Genomic DNA, 20,890 nt, shown 5'->3' on the forward strand with positions numbered 1-20,890 from the left:
TCATGCTACTTGCGGCAGGGTCAGCGGGGTTCCTTCACACAACACTGCGGTGATCTGTGGCGTCTTACTGGCTGCTTGAAGAGAATTGTGTTCCTGATTTGTTCTGTTCCAGGTTGATTTTTATTTATTTTTTCATGGATTCCAAGAACAAAATGTCAAAAATAAGGTTTTATTCTGCCTTTGTTCCTTATGTGGTGTTGTGTATTACTAAAAGAACTGAACATATTTTAAATGATGTCTTCTCTCTTCTCTTTAGGTGCAGTGTGTGGTGTAAATAGGACAGAACTTAGAAGATAAAGTTAGCAGTTTCACCGCTGACCACTCACTGCAACGGTGAGTTCAAACCTGTCATATTTCAAACATTTACTCCAAGACATCATGACATGAAATATCCAGATGGATAGATTCCTGGCTGCATGTACCAACCACAAAGCTGACTCCAGTCCAGTTCATACGAACAGAATGGAAGACAAATTTGTCCCTTAAAGCATTTAACCTTGTCCTTTTTATCTGTTTAGGGACTTCATTTCCAAGAAGCTGTAATTCATATATGCTGCTTTGCAAAAGTATTCAAGTTTTGCACATTGCAACAAAACATCTGTGTATTTCTGGTGGGCTGGATTTGGCCTTCAGGCCTTGAGTTTGACACTTGTGTTGTGGAGCCTCCTTTGGTGGTTAGCCTTTAGCAGCTTTATACATCGATATAGAGATGTTTTTGTCTGGCATTCATAGCAAAACAACACAAATTCACTCAGGTTGGGTGGAGAGTCAACATTCAAGTCATTCAAATCACAGATTCTCAATTGGTTTTAGGACTGGACTTTGACTTGGCCATTCCAGGACATAAATATGTTTTTTTATCCTGCAGGAAATGGGAAATTATAGGTTTGTCCCGTTGTGTCATCCTCTTTCCATTCTAGGATGATGGGCTGATTGGAGCTTTTTCAAACGTTCAAAGCTTAGATGTTTTTCTTGAACCTAACCCTGATTTGAAACCAAGTGTCTAGGCCTGTCACAGTAACAAAATCTGGTGGATGATAAATTATCCCTGTAACTGTTGAGATAAATGACAATAATGTGTCGCTTTGAGACCATTTTCAAGTAACATATTGATAATGGACTAAAAATGCAAGTTTGTTCAATAAATTGGTCCAAGACCAATAAACTTAAATCTTTTTTAAAAGATTTAAAAAAGATTTTTAAAAAACGGTTGGCATTGGAACTGGAAGACATTTTGAATATCCAAAATAAAACAACCATAAAACAGAAATAAAAATATTTTATTTGAAACAGCAAACAAAATGGATTATGTTGTCCCTGTAAACAGAATTACCCTAAAAAGAATATTAAAATGGAAATTGTCAAGCCTGTTTTAATTTATTTTGCAGTCAATTGCTTAATGCTATTTCGAAAAGATGCACTACACTGTATCTACACTACATAAAATCTTAATAAAATACTTTAAAGTTTGTGGTTTTGTTGTGAAAAAAATTGTGAAAAAATTCAAGGGGGGGAATGAACACTTAAAAACGACATCTCATCTCCTCTCTGTGTTTAATCTTGCGCTGGACTTAATGGATGCATTTTTCGCTCCATTTTTTCCATGCATTGTTTTTCTGAGTGGAACAACTCGTCTCACAGCGTCTCCCACCGGTGTGGCTATTTTTAGGGGCAGCTCAACTATCAAGGGATGCTGCCGTCTCCCTCCATCCCTGTTTGTCTATTTTCCCCCCAACTCTTCCATGTGCCAATGTGTCAAAACATTTGCTAGTTTGTGTCGGAGTGTTTAAAGTGGAGGAGGGATGGAAATAAATGTGTGCACAGCATAAAAAACTGACCACATGTCACTTTGTGGTGTGGTTACCAAATCAAACTCAAACTGCTTGGGTCATGGAAAAAGCAAAAACAACACAAAAAAAATGTTGAGAAGTTTTAAAAGTCTGAGGGAGTAAATCTGAGGATGCTGTTTGCTGTTATTCTCCAACAATCCAGAAGAAAATAAAACATTAGCAGGGTAAGAAAACCTCTGAATGTTGGGTAGATTTATATCTTATGCTTGGTTTTAATCACCATAAGTTGGCTTCTCGTTCCCCCTCCTGCTTTTTGAGAACTCATCTCAGCCTGGGTCCAGAATTTTGTTGTCAGATCTTTGAATCACTTTACATGCTCGTCTTGGGACTTTGTGCTCCATCATGCATTAAAATAAGCAGATTATCACCAAACTGTGCATTTTTGACTGTTTTGATCTCAGTCTTTATCTGTGGCAGTGTTTGTTGGGCAGAGCTGTGACTAAGCCTACTTCCTTGAACTAGAAACCACCCCACACATGGGTTGTATCAGGATGCTTCACTGTCAACACAACTAAGACCTGATGGTAGCTTTTCTTTGTTGGACAAATGATTTTCCAGATGTCACAAACAATCTGAAGGCGGATTCATCAGAGAAAAAAATACTTTGCACCAGACTGTCCATCCTTGTTCTTTCTGCTGAGTTGCAGTCTGTTCTTAATGTTTTTCTTGGACAGATGTGGCTTCATTTTCATTGTTGCCCATATTTTCAAAAGGCCATTGTTTAAACATCTTCAGCTCACTTTTGAAGAAGATGCTTCTTGCTCGTATTTAGGCAAGTCGAGTTTATTTGTGTAGCAAAAGACTGAAATGTCTTTTTGCCAAAATCCCCCAAAACATTACATTGCAGTGGGAAAATACATCAAAGTTATGGAAAGTTGTAAAACAACCTAAAATGAAAGATTTTCAGTTATTTCTTAAAGGAAATTACTTACTTTAAATTAAGTCAGTGTTTCAGCAGTTTTGCATTTTTCTGGAAGTTTGCTCCTGAATAGAGGAGCATAAAAACTGAATGTTGCTTCTCCATGTTTGTTTCTGGCTCTAAGGATGCAAAGTAAGCTAGAACCAGAAGACCTAAATGGTCTGGAGGGTTGATCCATTCAGTGACATATAAACTAACAAAAGTATTTTAAAGTCTATTCTCTGAGCTACTGGGTAGAACTGCGGTGATGTGCTCTGTCTTCCTGGTTTTAGTAGAGAAGGTGTCTTACAATTGGATGGTTTTAGGTTTGGTTCCAGCTTTGTCCTGTCACATGTTGATGTGCTCCTGGGCAGTGCACTTAACCCATGCCAAAGTGTAAATGTGGCTCTAGTGCAAAATGCTTGGAGTGGTCCGTGTCACTGGGAAAGCGCTTTATAAGTTCAGTCCATTTATCATTTCATCTACCCCATTTTATAGAAAACATTTTACTATGCTGATTACTTTTTTCTATTTTTAGCCACTGAAGATCTTTGCAAAAACAAATTTTGCATACCAACTCTCGTTGCACAGTAGTGATGAATTTTCACCAGGAAAACTGAAGCGTCAAAGAGATTTAAAGCGTTTCTGTTAAAATATTTGTCCGTGCCTGTACAGAGCTACCAGATGAGGAGGGTTTGATGTCATAAAAGCTGCAGCCACGTTGTATTTTGGAACGTTACTGATGCCTTGTTTGGGATTTGATTCATGCTAGAGACTACACAATGAGCTCTTGGCCTCCAGGCTTATCATTGTGTTGACACTTGAGGACAATAAAGCTAATTTTTTCTTTGGTTTAATAAAGTAGTCCCTGTTTGCGTTGAGAGCCAGCAGTGGCTCAGATAGAACAGCTGGTGTTATTGACACAAGGAGACATTTATTGTCCTCCTGGTGTGACTCCTAAACAGTCCTGCTGGGTAGTGTGGGCAGTGAATTGTCAGGTAGAGGAGGACCGCCTTGAGAAGACCCTGATGAGTGCGACTCGCACCCGGGGGCGCTGTTATTTCTCCCTGAGGAAAGGTGGAAAAAAAGACATTGTCATCTGCTCTGCCTGAAAAAACCCCAGCTTTGCTTAGACCACAACTATCACTCCTCTTTTAACACAAGCTGGTAGCATGCACACACATTTGCTCGCTCTCCAGTGCTAATTAAAAGGGGAAAAAAAAAGAACACATTTGCGTGCATGCAGACACTCAAATCCCAGCTGCTGTTATTTTTAAGCAATGCCAGCGCCCTGTTCTGTGTGGGTTTTTATGGCAGCAAAGTTCCTGCTGCCTGTGCTGTTGAGGAGTACTCATGCCCTCCAGCCTGCACCTCTCCTCCATTATCCTAATGAATATTTAGTGCACTGTTGGCAGGACGGCTACAACTCATCCTGCTAAAATACAATGAGCCGCTGCGAGGTTAGAAAGACGAGCGTTTGACAGGCACTAACGCCGCAGCGGTGTATTTTTATGGACAATTCAGTCAGCTGGGGGTATGCAGAGTGACCGAATCACAGGATAGGAAAAGAAACGCTGGACATATTTCACAGTTTGCTGTCATAAATACACAGAGCACTGAAAATCATATCAGGCAATGAAAAACTAAGAGTCCTAGAATAGCTTTTAGTGGGGTAGACTACCACTTAATGCACACTATTTGATATCTTCTACTCTCTTTTTTATAAAAGCATGACTTACTTTAAGAACAGAATTAAGTGAGCGTTGTCTAAACTTCCTATGGTCCCAGCAGTTTCTGCTGTTGATTGTTGTCATTCATCCTAACCGTTTTTATGGCGATACCTCAGAGACCTCCTCATATTCTTTGGGTTGGGTATCTCTGCTTTGTGGCTTTCAATATACGCACATTCGATGCACTACCGGTGAGCGGAGAATTTAAAGGTACATGCACACCAGAACCATTTTGATACAGTTTGATTCCCCCACTCAGCCTTGATTCTGGTATATATGATCCACTATATAGATGATTAAATTCTGTTACATACAATAAAATAGGTTAAGAGAATGGTTTACAGCTGAACAAAGCTTTTTATTTAATTAAAATAATCACTTTGTGAAATAACATAAGGCAGTAGCTCGGTGGGAAGAGAAGCTTTCTCACAATCACAGGTTGTGGTTTGATTCCAGCATCCTCCTATCATTTCGTCATGCCCCTGGGCTGTATACTAAATCCCAATTTACCTACCTTTCTGCACATTGATGTATGAAAACATGTTTGTGAGTGCAGCTGGGTAAAAATTACTATTGTGTAAATTGTTTGTTTGGTTTGGAGTATTTCCTAAGTGCTGTAGTGGACTGGATGACCTTTCGTAATCAGTATTCTTGGATTTTTATGTGGAACATAACTCCAAATTATTTGAAAATTTTACCTATTCCATAATTTTTAGAGCATACCTAAATTATTTGAAAGAAACTACAGTTTTGGAAGCTGAAATACCGAGCTATAATGCTACTTGGCATGCTGTTGGCCAGAACATGCAAAGCAGCAAGAGCACAATTTATTTTCCTTTGTGCTAATTGGTTCCTCCAAAAGCAAAGATAAGTTTACATTTTATCTTTCATTAAAACAAATCAGTTTAAAAGTTTAGGTTTTGTTAAAAAAAAACATTGCACTGTGTGTCTTACCGATGCACTTGCAGAGTAAAACTGGCACTCAGTTTAATCTGAACATCTATACTTGCTGAAACTTCCTGTGGCATATGACTATTTCATGTAATCCGATAAGTCTCAGTTTGGGAAAACAAACAAAATTAGAACTATAAGCAGTTTCAAGGGGATCAAAGCCCAACCCAGCAGTTGTCACATTCCAACTCGGCAAAGAAATGCTGTAAGACTGAAGAAGGAGTCCTATCAGGACTAGTAATACTAGTTTTCAGAAAATATTATTCAAAAAAACTCATCTTGATCTTATAAATCTAATATCACAAGTTTTATCAAGTGCTTAAGAAAATTGCAAGTAAAATTTTCTTTTTTTTTTGGGCATGCCAACTATTATGTGTAGTTCAATGTTTTTCGATATTTTCTCAAATCATTACACATTTTCTACAATGTCTGTCCAACTCTAACATCCTGTGTAATGTCTAGTTTGATATGCTTGATTAAGGTACAATTTTCATTTTTCCTTATTTGCATAATCTCCCATGGATGTGTTTTTTTTAATTTCAGGTCCATCTTGAGGAAATAACTTACATTAAACATAGACAAATTCTGATTCTTCAGGCAACATATTGGTACATAGATGTTTTAGTTCCTAAAAAAGTGATTTTTTTTATCTTCCCGAAAAGAAACAAAAACTATAAAAAATACCCAAGATTTATGAAGGATTGGTCCAATTTCTTGTTTTAGCCTGGGAAACGTTTGTAACAGGAGTGAGTGATGTCTAATGAAGCAGTGACTTCTTTTAGGAGTATCCTTTGTCATTGCTAAATACCCTAACTGCTTCTTGAGCTTAGTGCCAAGAGATGTAGGCATTGGGCGTGGGCGCAAGGGTCCCTCTAGGAAATAGGATTCGGGCCTAAGCGACTTCTCTTCCAGCATCTTTACAAAGGTCACGACTGTTGGGTGAGGTTCAGTTTTGGAAGCTAGAGGGAACAATTTCTTATTTCTTCTTTCTTTCAAGTCTCTTGAATTTGGTTGCAGATATTTAAACCTTGAATGACTTCCTATTTGGCTGACTATCCCTTCTAGTATCCATGGTTCTACCCACTTTCTTAGGTGAGAACATACCTTAAAGTTTTGCCTAACATGTAAACATTGAAAAAGCCTAAATGTCTAAAACTTTTGCTCTGCTTAAGTACAAACCCAGAAAGTGTAGGTTTTAGAAATATTTTTGAGAAGAGAAGTTATTTAGGAGAAATGCAAAAGAATTTGCACTGGCAATCTTCATCTGGATTTTTAGGGACTGGGATACAACTATATGGCACCTTTAGGTGTCAACATTGCTTGCAGGTGTTTAAGTATGGGACTTGTGCAGCCATACAACTCTTTCTAATATATATATACTTTTTTTTTTCTTCTTGGTGCTGCAAGAACGCTGCATGAGAAGATTTAATCGCCTTGCCAAAAGTAACTAGGCTGGCCATATTTCATCACTGTCATGTCCTTGGAGATTTTCTGTACATCTGAGAAGTGCAGCAGTAAAAATGGGACCTGCTAGAAGACTGACCTTTGGTGCAGCAGCTGGGAACCATATTTCAGGATGGCGTGTTGTTGTGGAGACGTCATAGAAAGACCTTGACGCTGCATTTTTTTTGGAAGGGTTTGCTTTGCTGCAGGGTGAGTCAGACTCATCACCTTGTTGGTGTACAGTAAATGCAAAATGACGCTAAATCTGGTGAGGTAGGATTCCTGCTTTTCTTACTATACTGTAAGCAAATATATTACTAGAATGGTCAGTTTTTAATGAAGATATTAATCAACTTTAAAAGACTTCAGAATAGATATTTATCTACTTGAATTCTAAATGATCAAATAAGTACCTCTATTTGGCCAAACTAGATCAAGCAGACACTAAGTGAGAGATTTTAAATTGACCTTTTGCTCCAGCGACTCTCACTATGAAAGTACTTAGTTTAGTAATTGGCTCACTTAACTGAGCATTTTTAAGGATGTGCTCCCTTAAACTATTTGACTTGAAAAAGCTGCTATCTTCTTTCTTCAGGAAACCTATTTGATTGAAGCAGCTATAACAATCCTGTTTTATTTTAAAGGTTGCTTTTGAAGATAAAACCGCTTTTATTGTGATCTTTTCTTGAAACATGACACAGAGGATGATTGTTGGATTTAATGGGGTAGGAATTCAGTGAAAAAAAATGTTTATGCTGGAACTGGGTAAAGAACTACAGGGATGGATTGAAAATGTAATTCTAAGGCTGTAAAAGGAAGTGCAGAACAAACAGTGTGTTTTATAACAAAATGCAGCCGTTTGCCATGGGATGCTTTATCCTCACTATGAGTCAGTTTACACCCACCTGGGGTATGTTTCAGACCAGATGATTTAAAGATACTACTAAGGATATTATATTATGTATATGACTCCAATAAATGATATCAGCCAGCAGGAAAATTGCTGAGTTGGTTAATTTGGTTTGTTGAGGGATTTTTTTTAGTTCTACTTCATGAGAATCCATTGGACCAAATAAGGATCAGAACCACAACTACTTTAAATAGGTTTCTATATCAAATTTTCAAAAAATTTAGTGTAAATGATTTGGAATGTACTTTAGATTTCAGCTTTTTTTTATGGTTATTATCCAACAACCCCATGAGACCCTTTTTATGCCACAGAAACTCATAATATCTTTTCTACAAAAAACAAACTAATTGGTTCATATAATTAAACTATGACCTGTTTATTTTGTTAAACAGAAAACCAAAAAATAATTTTGCAAACATTTCTTTAATCTTTATTTTAAAAAGGTGTCGGATTTTGTGGTATTTTCAACTTTACAATGTTTGGATACCAGTGGTGAAGAGGAGGAAGTTTTAACAGGAAGCTAATTGGCAGAGCATTGGTTAGAAATGGGGTTTCAGCTGGGTGACCTGACTCTGAAGCTTCAGTTACGGCTCAAGATTACATTGCATTCATTGAATGCAATGTAATCTTCACATTGCATTCATTGAATGCAATTTGAAGGGTCTCGTAAAAATTACATTTACAATGTAAAAAGTGAAAGTATTGAAACCCTGAAACACATTCTACTTTACATAAAAGATCTTACAAGCAGCTCCTAGAGCTGATTGTAGAAGAAAAGAAGTTACACAATCTCCTAAATGAAATGATTTACAGCACAAAACACCAGCAGCTTTATATGGCAATGCTTCAGTAGAAAACTTTGAACATCAGGAATAACGATATTGGGGTCCTTTTAACCTACATGTATTTTCACAATGAGAAGTTTCTCAGGACTTTGTGCTAATTATCCTGACCAGAGCATTTTATAAGGTATGTGCCAGCTGATTTATTTGAGGAAGAGGAAAGATCTTTTTGAATTCAGCCCAAAGATTTTGCTTGAGGACATTAGGACATTCTCTTTGAGTGCATCATGGTCTGTATTAAAATGAATCCACTTTTACTTATTCATGAATAATTACAGCTCTCTGTTTTGGCTCTCCTCTCTTCAGATGCTCTAACGGCATATGCTCCCTGTGATCTTAATGAACGCAGCGATTCAAAATATGACACAGTGATTAACATATATTTCTATGAGTGGAATCCACATGGAGAGCACTTGCATTCTTTCACACTTTGCACCCACACCGCGTCGATCTGTTTCTCACTTTCTCCGTGTATTTTCATCTTCAGCAAGCTGTCATTCTTGCGGACGGGCATGTGCTTGCACGCCGTCCTCGGCTGCGACCAGACGGGAGACGGACGGGTCCCGTATCAAAGCCCCTGTTTGTTTTGGAAAGCCGCGAGTGGGAGCGGTGACCAGATGCAAAAACAACGCGATCATTGAGGCAGGTCTGAAACGGCAGCTGCTGCTGCCGATAGTGCACACCAGACCCTGCAGAGCTGGTCTGCTTTGTGTTTCGGTGACATGTGTTTTCCACTGTACGTACCGCAGTTAGGACTTTGTACAGTGATTGAGCTTCTTGTTTTCACAATGGAAGGGGTTCTTTACTCAAACATCAGCTCTGTGTACTTCTGGGATAAATATTGAGCTCAGTAATAACGTTCAGTTCTGACACGCTGTGTATAAAGTCGGTGTGGGTGTGATAATACAGATGTGGTGTTTTGATTAATCAGTATCTGCTAGAGTGTGACTGTTACTACATGTCTGCGTTGTCTCATATTGTTGCCAGTATTTCTTTTACGTGGGTAATATTTAGAGTTGACTGCCTGTACAAGTTCCAACCTACATGGCTTTATTTGATGCAATAACATTTCTGTGGAACAGTCTTGAGTCATTGCTCATTTCCTCATTTTGCATCTGAGTTCTTCTGCTCAGTGGTTCTTCAGGTTTTCTGAACACTTTCTTTCTTTGGATTTTGGCTGCTTTGTCACTTAGTTTCAGTCCAGTTCTTTGTTCTTTGACACATCTATAAAACCTTTCTGTTCAGTTGTGTTTTCCACTACAGGAAAGTATTCCAGGAACTAAAGCATTTTTCTGTGCTAGTTGTTTCTTTCCATAGCTTCCACTTCAGGACCAGAGCAGAAACCAGAGTATTACTATGCCTGAGCATTTCAGCTTCCCAAGCTGTATTTCTTTTAAAATATTTTTTTTAGATGTGTGCTACGGAAAGATTCATGAATAGGCATATTTTTCTATAAATAAGGTGTTATGTTTCTCAGAAAAATCTGCAAATAAACAATGATCCACTGTACTTTAATAAAATCAGGCCATCTTAGTGTAAATATTAACTAAACAATTTAAGTAAAACATTCATTTCATCTGAAGAAGAAACATTAAACTAGCAATGTTACAATATTTTACTACGTTTATCTGCTGTCTGTCTTGCAAATTAAAGTGATAACAGTCCCTTTTTATTGTGTGTCATTAACAGCCATGCACACGATGCTGCTAATGTTGCTAAATTCATTTGAAGTTAGTTGCTAGTTTGGGAGTAACTCTGTGTTTTATAAAGTGTAGTTGCTGTGACAGAACAATTTGTTGTAGGTTTATTGTTGAAAATTTGGGCTTTCATGTAGCTGAAAGTTACCAATTTGCACACAGTTTGATGTGTCACTCCTGGGCTTTTAAGCAATAGTTCTTTGTTCAGATTTTACTATTTTTAATTGTATTCAAAGCTGCATTGTTGTATTTTACTGAGATCTGTGTCTACAGATTGCAGTAAAAGGATCTGCTCAGCATCAGCAGCGTCAGCAGACAGACCCACAGTTGAAACATTGGAAAAGAAATGGCCTGGGTAGTTCAAAATGTTCTGGGAAAGAAAGTCCAGAGGGACTTTTCTGATGTTATCCCAATGAGTAACAAAATGAAGCGGCAAAGCTGGTGCTTATTGGAAAGAGAAGTTTGTGTTACAAGAAACAGTTTTTAAATTTCAAACCAAGTCGATATTTAGCTCTGTTATTGCATCTCAGACCTTTTTACTCCGTGATGCAAAAAGTATAAAAATGCAACTCCTAATCAAACAAAATTGGTTGAACTGTTGGAAAATTAGAAGATATGCTGCATCTATGATTACAAGCCAGACAGGACATGGGATATTTAGTCATTCAACTCTCCATGTCTTTTTTCCTGTGTACAACAAATTTGCAAAGTAACATGTATAATATATCACTTAAATTAACTACATTTTGTAGTCGACTCTCTGTCTTCTATGTTTTCACGATAAGTCATTAATTTGTTATATTTCCCATGTGACTACAAATCACCATCAGGCTTTTATTATGACAACAGGTTCAAAACATACCTCAGATCAGCCCATTTTGATCTGACAGACTTAATGCAACAATTACAGACGCGGTCGCTCATACTTCTGGAAACACTCAGTGATAACAAAGAACCATCAATCAATCTCATTGTTCCTGGTATTACTCTCAGCAGTGCACACAGACGTGCATGTTTAGAAAATAGCAAGGGAAAATTTAGATAGGATTAAATACTAGACCCCCAAGGATTGAGAAATGTTTGTGCAGATGGTCAATTATCTGGTTCCTCATTTTTCGTTTGGATCCTTGACTTTCTTGTCAGGATCACTAATTCAATTTGTGTAATGCAAAGCAGGCCAATAAGAATACTTAATAAGACAGATCTCCATGCAACTACTAACAGTCCATTTATTGATGAAATAAATGGACCCATGTTTTCAGAACTTGGTGCTTTTTTTGTTGCTGAAAAACATTAGTGTAGAATTGATTTGTTTCCAGGCTGTGTTAAGAAGCTCCATACCAGAAAGAACGAGTACGCACTTAGAGGAAGATGCGTCTTTAGAAAAGCAAACACCAGAAGGAGTTTTAAAAAGTATTTGTTTAATAAACAAGAGTGCATCTTTGGTCTACTTTTTGATGCTGAAATTAATACATGAAGATTTTAAAAACTGTAAAGTGCCACAAGAATTTGGTGTAAATTAAGTATTTATTATTATTATTATTATTATTATTATTATTATTATTTAGTTAAATATTAACTGGCAGTTGTACTGTTTTTCTCCTGCTTTCTCCAAATGTGTACTTTACAGACTTTAGAATCTGTTCAAAACAGATATTGGAAAGAGGATAAGTGAAATAAGCAATACTTTAGCCTGCACTTTTTCGGTCATGTTAAATTCATAAATGATAATGTAATTAACACTGATGTGAAATCTTTGGTACATTTTGTGTTTTAAGTGTCATTTTTGTTTAAATGTGGGTAACTTATTTGATTCCCCCCATTTATGGCTTATGACCAAATTGACGAAAACAAACTCAAACATTTTCTTTTTGTCTTTTTAAGCCATTTCATCCTGTCTCGCATGAATGTTGGACCTCAAGTTCAGTTGGTTTTACTTCAACTTAACTTCTGGATCCAGCTGGAAACTTAAAATTCCTATCTTTTGTTCTCCATCAGTAAATGTCCCATAGCAAATGGCTGCCTACGCACCAATACTCTTGGACGTCAATGTGTTACAATTTGAAGCATTGAATATCTAATTATTTAATCACTTAAAAATCAAGTTAGTAATGAAGAAATACCCAGAAATTTCTCATTTTACTGTTATCTCAGAAAACCCCCCAAAAAACATCTCTTTCTGTAAATTAGCAGCTTTATAAAGTAAGTATTTGGTTTTAAAATTAGCCTACAGGCTACAGAGAGTTTACGCACATTTCATTGCTTAGCCCACTAATCAGCTACCATACCGAGACAAATCAGATTGTTGTGGTCTAAACCAATTTTCTTTGCAACCTCGGCCCTGTCATGATTGCTTAAATTTCCCAGCGAGTGTTGCATCAGGGAAATGTTATAATTTGATCCTACTCACCTTGATCAGATTACACACTGGAATTAGTATAATTACAGCTGTCACTGATTAATGGGCATGCTATAATTACAGACTTAGCCACAAGTAAATGTGTATTAGTGCATGTGTGATAAAGAAAAATGAATTTGCATTTGTTAAGGAGTGTGTGTTTGTTTTAACTTAATCCATACGAATACCTAATTTGTCAAGACTCACTGGTGAATCAAGCAAATCAAGCCTCTATTTTAATGATTTCCAACATACTTATGCCTTTTTTAAAGCAATGCTGCAGCTTTTATGGTATTTCATTCTTTTATGTAGTTGGAGGCATTTAAGATGATAATTTCACACAGATTAAAGGACGTTTGCTTGTCCTGATAAGTCCAGAAGTAGTTGAGGTGAAACAGGTCACTGGCTTGATGTAAAGAGCTTACATAATCAGACTGCCAGACCATTGCAGCTCCAACCACTTTAAACTGAGACATTACCAGTTAAAAGTTTGGACCTGTAGTCATTTATGTTTAATGCAGAGGTTTGTTTTAGATGGGAACAGGAACTGTGTGACCTGAAGGAAATTCTATAAAAGCTGCACGGACGTTCATCCTCAATGAGTATTTCCTGACTTTATTTCCATTCCTATTGTCCAAATCCATCCATCCGTCTATCTGCCCATCTACCAGTCTGCAGTTTTTGAAGATTCTTTTCTTAAATACTTTGAACACTTTTGATTCTAAAATAGGGAGAAATGCTTTCACCGCTGAATGTCACCATGTGTCACAAGGTGACATCAAGGATTCCCAGCTGGTGTCTCAGTTTTGCTGCCAGACGGCATTTATCCTGACTGACCAACTTGTTTGCAAACTCTTCTAAACCATAACCGTATTTGGGAATATTGGCTAAACAGCAAAAAATGAATAACTTCTAAATGCCCTGGATAGATTACTGCAAATGACATCTAACACTTTATCTGAATGACGCCCTATTAAGCATTTTCAGTTGCAGTTAATGCTAAAATGAATCACGGCCTCACTGAGGTGGCGCTTTTTACCAACCAGACGGATCGTATGGAGCTGAAGTAAGGGAACCAGAAGCAAGGCGAAAACGGAGCGATAAGGGACTGAGCTGCAGGGTTTTAAATATTAATAGCGTGTATATCAGACTTAGTGCATGCATGAGCTGTTTGTGTGCACTCCAGGTTTTCTACAAGCTCAGCAACCCCCCCGACCGAGACAAGGCGAACCTCTCACTCTGTGAACAGAGTCAGTCGAGCAGAATGGAGTCGCAAGCAAATGGACGCGAGGGCCGAGATAGATTACGCACATGCTGCTGTCGCTGCCGTGTTGACAGAGCTGTGGTAAACCTCGTCTGGTCTGGGATGTTCCACCGGGGGCCTATCTGCTTTATCTTTTACCCAGAATGAAGATTAAAATCTAAAATAAATAAGCAGTGACATGCGAGATGGAATAAATGTTTGCACTCATTGTGATTGAGCTAAATATTATCATTTTCATTAGTTTGTGTGACTTTCAAGATTAAAATGGATAGATTTATGCATAAGAAAGCCGTTCTCGGTTTTTGCCTCCCTCCCACGGTTCATGTGAGTAGGATAGAAAAGCAGCAGCTTCTCTGTTTATCTGCTTGCTTGCCAAATGAAAGAAATAACCTCCTACAGTTGGCAAGGAAAAAATCTGGCAGATTTTTTTTAGATGCATCACAATATCATGGCCTTTTGAAAAGATTTATTACCACACACAGCTACTTTATGTTTTTTTAAAGGACGTTAGATCAGTCTGTACATGTTTTTCATCAAAATGTTGTCAGTATTTTTGGCACACAAGTTACCCACCAACCAAATCAGAAAAGTGGAACCTGGCGTGCAGGTTCCACTTAAGATACTGCTACTGGTCAAACCTGAGATGGAATATTTTACAGTTGTTTTTACCTTCATTTTTACTTAATACCTTCCTTTATCTTGGACATGGTGCTGCATACAGTATACTGTTGCGTATTCGTAGATCAGCATTCATGGGTTCTTCACTTCACAATTTTATTTGGAAACATAACTCTAAATTTGTGTAAAAGTTTCCTATTCAGTTTTTTTTTGTGTGTGTAGAGAATGTTAACTAAAAAAATGCAGCATGGAAAGCTGAGATATCTAGACGCAATGCTACTGGCTGGTGTTTACAAAACAGCCAATCCAGGAGCGCCTTTTTTTGTTGCCGCTGTTTAGTTGTATTGCAAGAATGGAAATGAGGAAGACTGTAAATGTTAGCTTCTTCTATAGCGCTACTACAACTTCTATTGTGTGTTTTTACTGATATTATATATGTATTTGGTGTTTGAACTAGTTTGAGAGGGATGCTTGAGATTGCTGATTTTAGCTATTTGAGGGCAGATGTGGACCCTAACACTGTGTATACGAGGTGCAAAGATTCCTCAAAATACAGTTTCTCGTAAACCTTTTCTTTCCATGTAAAAATAGAAACAGACAGTTTTACCGTTTTTGGTATTGGGTGTCTCGCTTAAAAAGTGCGGTTCCCTCTGGTGCAGCTGGTCACGTCGCATTCAGATTGAGCTTTCATAAATAAAATCAGCTTAGCCGAACCACCAGAGAGGGGAGTAGGGGTTAGCAGAGTCAATATAATTTTTATTAGGAGAGGTCCAATGCTACAGACCTTGACTTTAGCCGAAAACTGTCTTTAATCTCGAATCCTCATAGAGAACAGTAATCCTGCATGAGTGACAAGATCAAATTCTACGTTTTAAATAAACACAGTAACAGATATTTTCTCAGCAGCAGGTGCAGCCATTTCGAAATGCTCATGTGTCGTCTCAGCACCCTGTTTGGGGAGAGTTATGATGCAAGTGTGTGCGCTTGTGTGAGTTTTATTGGCTCCATTGAGTGAGTAACATTTCCAATCTGTTGTGATGTCGTCTTCCCCCCTGTGGCAACACAACTGCGTCACGACATGAGTTTTGCTGTCACATTTTTCTAGAATGATCCGCGTTATGTAAGGACTGAAATAAGGGGAACGGCACTGCCAAATCGACATACTGCTGCACACATGCGGACACACACTCTTTCTTTCTAACACACACACTGCCAAAATGTCCCAGCTGGTCGGCTGGCACTTTAGTCATAACCAAACCTTTTGAATAGGACAGCTGCCAATATGTTGTTTTTTTTTTTAATAGCAAAAGTCATTATTTTAGGAGTAATGTTCATAGTGCAGAGAAGGTCACCAGGTGACTATACCTCAGCTGCCCATTATGTGAAATATTACAGAAAGTCAAGGTTGATTTCAAGGGTAAATACTTTAAGATTTCATGAATAGAAGGCACACTTATCCAATAAGTTTGTTTGTACTTTGCTTCCAGGCAGCCAGACTTTCACATAATCCTTTTAAGTGGCCCTGATCAGTCCCAAGTTTTTTGAAGGTCTTTCAAAGTTTTTCTTTTAACTTTGGCTGCATTTACACTCATTTTTAGTAGACTTAAGCAATATGGGCGTAAAATCTTCTGGTATTTGTTGTGCTATATACTCATAAACTGCTTTATTAGGTGCACACATTCAGTTGCTTTCAGACATAGCTGAGGGTTTTCACACAAAAGCATATTTGAGGTTTACAGAGAATGGTTGGGAGAAGAGAAAATATCCAATAAGTAGCAATTATGTGGACAGAAATGCCTTGGTGATGTCAAAGCAGAAACGGGCTTGAAACAGTAGCTAAAATAACCATTTGCTACAACCAAGAAAAGCAGAATATCATCTTTGAATGTACAACATGTCGATTCTTGAGGCAGATGGGCTGCAGCAACAGGAGAAGACGACCCCTAATGGCTATACGACCCTAAAATCCAAAAGAAAAGCTACAGTTCATACAGGCTCACCAAAAGAGGACAATAATAGATTGGATAAATGATGCCTGGTCCAACAAGTCTTGATTTCAGCTGAAAAATTCAGATGTTGAGATCAGAAATTTCCAAAAGGAAAAGTAAATGTTATTGTAAATTATATTACACAAGTTTCTTAAGAGTCTACCTTATCCTGCTGTCCAGGTGAACACTGGGATTTGTACTTCACCAGCACCTCCACTTCTTCTGCCATGGTGAAAATAAGGTTTGACCTAACCCCATGTCTTTTGAAATCTACAATCATCCCTTTTGTTCACATTCAAGATGATTGTTCCCACACCATGACACAAAGCGGTCCAACATCTTTCTGTACTCAACTCCTTAACCTCTTGTACCACCGATGACTGAAAATTCATCTGAGTACTTCTCTGGATGACAGGGCTAAGTTGTGCAGAGTAAAAAGGAATGTAGAGAGTCCAGCCTGTGGTTCTCTGCAACATCTGACCACCTGGCTAGACAAATACTCCTTCAGTCTCACAAACTGTGGTCTGTTTGTCAGGTAGTCATTGACCCAGATGATTGTTGAGGCCTCCACCTGTGTCTTCTAGAGTTTCTGACAGAGCAAATCAGGCTGAATTCTGTTAGCTGTCATGATGCGGGATGTCAGTGCAACAGGTCTTGACTTACTCAGGACTGATGGGTAAGCTTCTTTTTTGGCACCGGCTGAAGGCTGAAGAGGTGCTGCTCCACACAGAACTTCACGACCCTGGGGCTGACAACATTTGGACTTAGTCTCGTTCCAGTTCAGTTTCTTCAGCTGCCTCTACACCTTACTTCTAGACACAGAATGGGGAGGCAAAGAGAGCACTACTTGACCATTTCTGGTACACCCAATGACTGAAAATTCACCTGAGTATCTCTCTGGATGACAGGACCAGTGTCGTTTTTGGATCTATTGATTTGGTTGAAGACAAAGGCGTAGAAGCAAACGAGTCCGTGACCGAGGTAGAAGAGAAGTCAGTAATTATTTGGGGGATATTTTCTTATTTTCGGAAACCATGTCCATCCCTTTACAGCCACAGTGCACCAATCTTCTGATGGATACTTCCAGGAAGCTAAGGCTCCATGACATATTAAACTGAGTTCTTGAACATGACATTGAGTTTAATTCAGTCAAACAGCAGTCTGCCACTCCAGTTTTCAAGTACTACTGTCCTGGGGATTTTGGATGCATCTTTGTTCCAACACACCTGATTCAAAAGGCTGAATTACCTCCTTGGCATGTCAGCAAGCTTTGTTTGAGCCTGGTCATTAATCATTTATTTGATTCAGGTGTGTTGAGGAGGGACACATTCAGTGGTTGCAGGACACTGGCACGGTTGGAATGGAGTTGTAGACTCTTGCGCGAAGCACTTTTGCATCAATGATTGCTGATGAGATTTTAGCACAAAAACAATACTGTGTTTAAAATATTCAAAGTTATTCTAACTTATTTGAATATTAGTGGGTTTTTTTTATATAATCCATCATGTTTGAAGAACATCAATGTAGTAACGGTGAGCCATCATCAATTTTTATGTTGGCAGTAGCTGGGCTGTTGCGGGCTGCTTGACTTGTTCCAGCCAAAAAAGGCAAAGCAAGTTAATTTGTTTCCAGATGTCCCAGAGGTATTCTGTGTGAAGGAGAAGGATTCTTGGTTGAAGGAGTTTGGCAGGACTTTACTGCCGGGCTTTAAGTGAGCTCCACACCACTAAATTGTAACAGATTCACGTTTTTTTTTGTTCTTATTAAAAACAAAATAAGAACAAACCGATGACTAATTTGCTTGCCACATGACATTCATACAGCTGTCAGATTTTATTTAAATCATGCCACATTTATCACTCTTTCTTTTCCAATATCTGTTGGCTGTTTTTTTCCAACATGTTTTTCTCTTTTTTCCACTCTTGTAAACCACGTACTGCCTACTGTGTTGTGATGCGGTTGTATGCCAGTCCATTTGTGTCTACTCAGCCGCTGTATAAATAATAGATCTGATGAAACAACAAATGGCGTCCTGTTGAATGTTGCATGTGGATTTTGACAGAAATTTGCAGTTGTGTTTAAGTGCACTTTAAAACAGTCATACGGCGTTATGAGCTGATAGTTTGTCCCAACATCTTCATTCAGCTGCTGAGTTGTTCAAACTCTTTTTTCCGTGGGCGGGACTTGTTCTGGTGTTGGGATCTAGCATTTAATAACTTCATCCTGCTTTCTCTTCTCTACCTTTTAGAAATTTCTCCTCGGGGGCCAATGCTGATCAGATTTTATCTGCTCGCCGGATTGAACGGCAGACTTTTAGTGTCTCTCTGGGTGATAGAAGAATAGGTGGAAAGACATTTGAGAATAGTTAGTGAGTATCAAGTGAGCCCTTACTGGTTCTTCTAAATCTGAACTCCACTTGGGTGCTCTCAAAAGCCCCCGGTGAACACTAACAGGAGCTAAAATAATGGTAGAGAAAAATGGCTGTGGCTGCTCACGACCCCGTTCTCTGTTCACGTCAGAAAAGCCGCTGCCAGCATTTTGTCTGTCTGTCTCTGAGTTTTTGCCACTGTCCACCTTTTGTTCTCGTTTTGTCTCATTACATCATCTCAATTCAACAACTGCATATCCTCCAGATTATAAGCACAGTGTATGTATTGAACTAATGGTGTATCATGAAAATGCTTTTGGCCTGAAGGTCTTGATGTTGTAGATCTAATTTTTATAGTGTTTAAGGCTTTGAATTGTATTAATTTATTATCTTTAATGGTTTCATTGGATAACTGGAAGTAGATTCAAGTATTTTCCAGGTCTGCATAAATAGGGAAAAGAAAACTCCCTGGGAAAAATATTTCTCTGTTGATCCAAGCATTTATCTCCATCCATCTCCTTCCTTCCTTCCTTCCTTCCTTCCTTCCTTCCTTCCTTCCTTCCTTCCTTCCTTCCTTCCTTCCTTCCTTCCTTCCTTCCTTCCTTCCTTCCTTCCTTCCTTCCTTCCTTCCTTCCTTCCTTCCTTCCTTCCTTCCTTCCTTCCTTCCTTCCTTCCTTCCTTCCAACTTATATTTACAAGTGAACACCAATTTAAAAATGATACATTTTAGACTGGCATAGTATGAAAATCTGACATAAGAACCCTTAGTGTGATCTGTTCCCTGGTTTGGAACGTAGTTATGTAAATGTGACCTTGAGCATTTTACCACAACACTTTCAGCTATTTACATTCAATCTATAGTGCTCACTTTTCATCCAGAATCAGTTACTTACACCATAAATACACATTCACAGTTAAATTGTTACATCACTCATGTCTTTGTGTTTGTGGGAAACCGAAAAAATGTCATTGAAGTCCAGTTAGGTTTAATGACGGGATATTTACCCATAATGCTTTGTAAAGCACTGCTGAGTCTCTCTTGGGGCTCCAAATTACCTCTCACATCTGCTGCTACTCTTCGCCACAAATAAGTCAGCAAAACACACCAACACACACACAGCCAGTCTCATACTGTACGTCCAATGGTGCAAAGAGGGGCTGTTGGAACTGATTAGGCTGTCGTAAGTCATGATGATGCACTTAAACAGAGATGACGGAAGACGTTTCAGTAATTGATTGTTCCGTCATTCAAATTAATGTGGCTTGAATACAAATTAAATTGAAAACAAAACAACTAGGCAAAACAATATGACCACACGTCTTAAAATTACAATACCCACTAGTTTCCTATTTTTGAGATTATGATTTTCCCACTGGTCTTTTGTTTGGCCGCTGAGTTAGTGAGTGTTTTGGGTTGTGGCGTAAGGTCGTAATGTCCGGAAATGATCGTACCCTGTTAGCAACACTGGCACACGACTTCTGGTAACTGTTGGGATGATAATGGAGAGTAGCAATATTTGTGCTTTTGAGACTGTGACTTTATGATGTTGATTTTACTGCCATAGGAGTTGTGCTGAATGGTCGGATTCCTTCGACCATATCAGTTTACCCTAGTGGGTCTGTCTGGATTGTGATTGCATCTCCAAGACAGACTCACAATGCACCATATTGATTGGTCTGGACTTCTCCCAGCTAGCTGAATGTCTCAGACTTCGGTTTTTTCTCTTAGTGATGTTTTAGCATGTACTCTTTGATGGACTGGAGCGAAGAATACATTTTATCAGGCGTTGTGGTCTATTTCTTGCAATTAGAAAGATGGGTTAGTAGTACAACAGTTATGAATGTTATGTTTTAAAGCTATCAGTTTAGTGGTGCTGTATTGTTTGTTGCTGTTTTTTGGTGAATTTCTAACCACTATTTGGAACTTTACTTA

General features: G+C 38.3%; 1 protein-coding gene and 1 long non-coding RNA gene across 3 annotated transcripts in view; one reads left to right on the forward strand and one right to left on the reverse strand.

The window, feature by feature from the left end:
- The window catches only part of adarb1b (adenosine deaminase RNA specific B1b), a 138,117-nt gene that overhangs the window by 48,646 nt on the left and 68,581 nt on the right, over positions 1–20,890 (forward strand). For both annotated transcript variants that reach the window (XM_008402286.3, XM_008402279.3), the window contains exon 2: positions 257–333. The gene's annotated coding sequence lies outside the window, so the exon portion shown is untranslated. The remainder of the gene's footprint in view (positions 1–256; positions 334–20,890) is intronic.
- LOC103460184 (uncharacterized) lies at positions 1,263–4,558 on the reverse strand. The gene is made up of 2 exons (XR_532872.2): positions 4,488–4,558; positions 1,263–3,815 (listed from the first exon to the last, which is right to left on the reverse strand). It is a non-coding gene; the product is annotated as an uncharacterized LOC103460184 (long non-coding RNA).

This window comes from Poecilia reticulata, chromosome 2 (genome assembly GCF_904066995.2).
Source record: "Poecilia reticulata chromosome 2, P_reticulata-male-v2, whole genome shotgun sequence".
In the NCBI taxonomy this organism is placed as follows: Eukaryota; Metazoa; Chordata; class Actinopteri; order Cyprinodontiformes; family Poeciliidae; genus Poecilia; species Poecilia reticulata.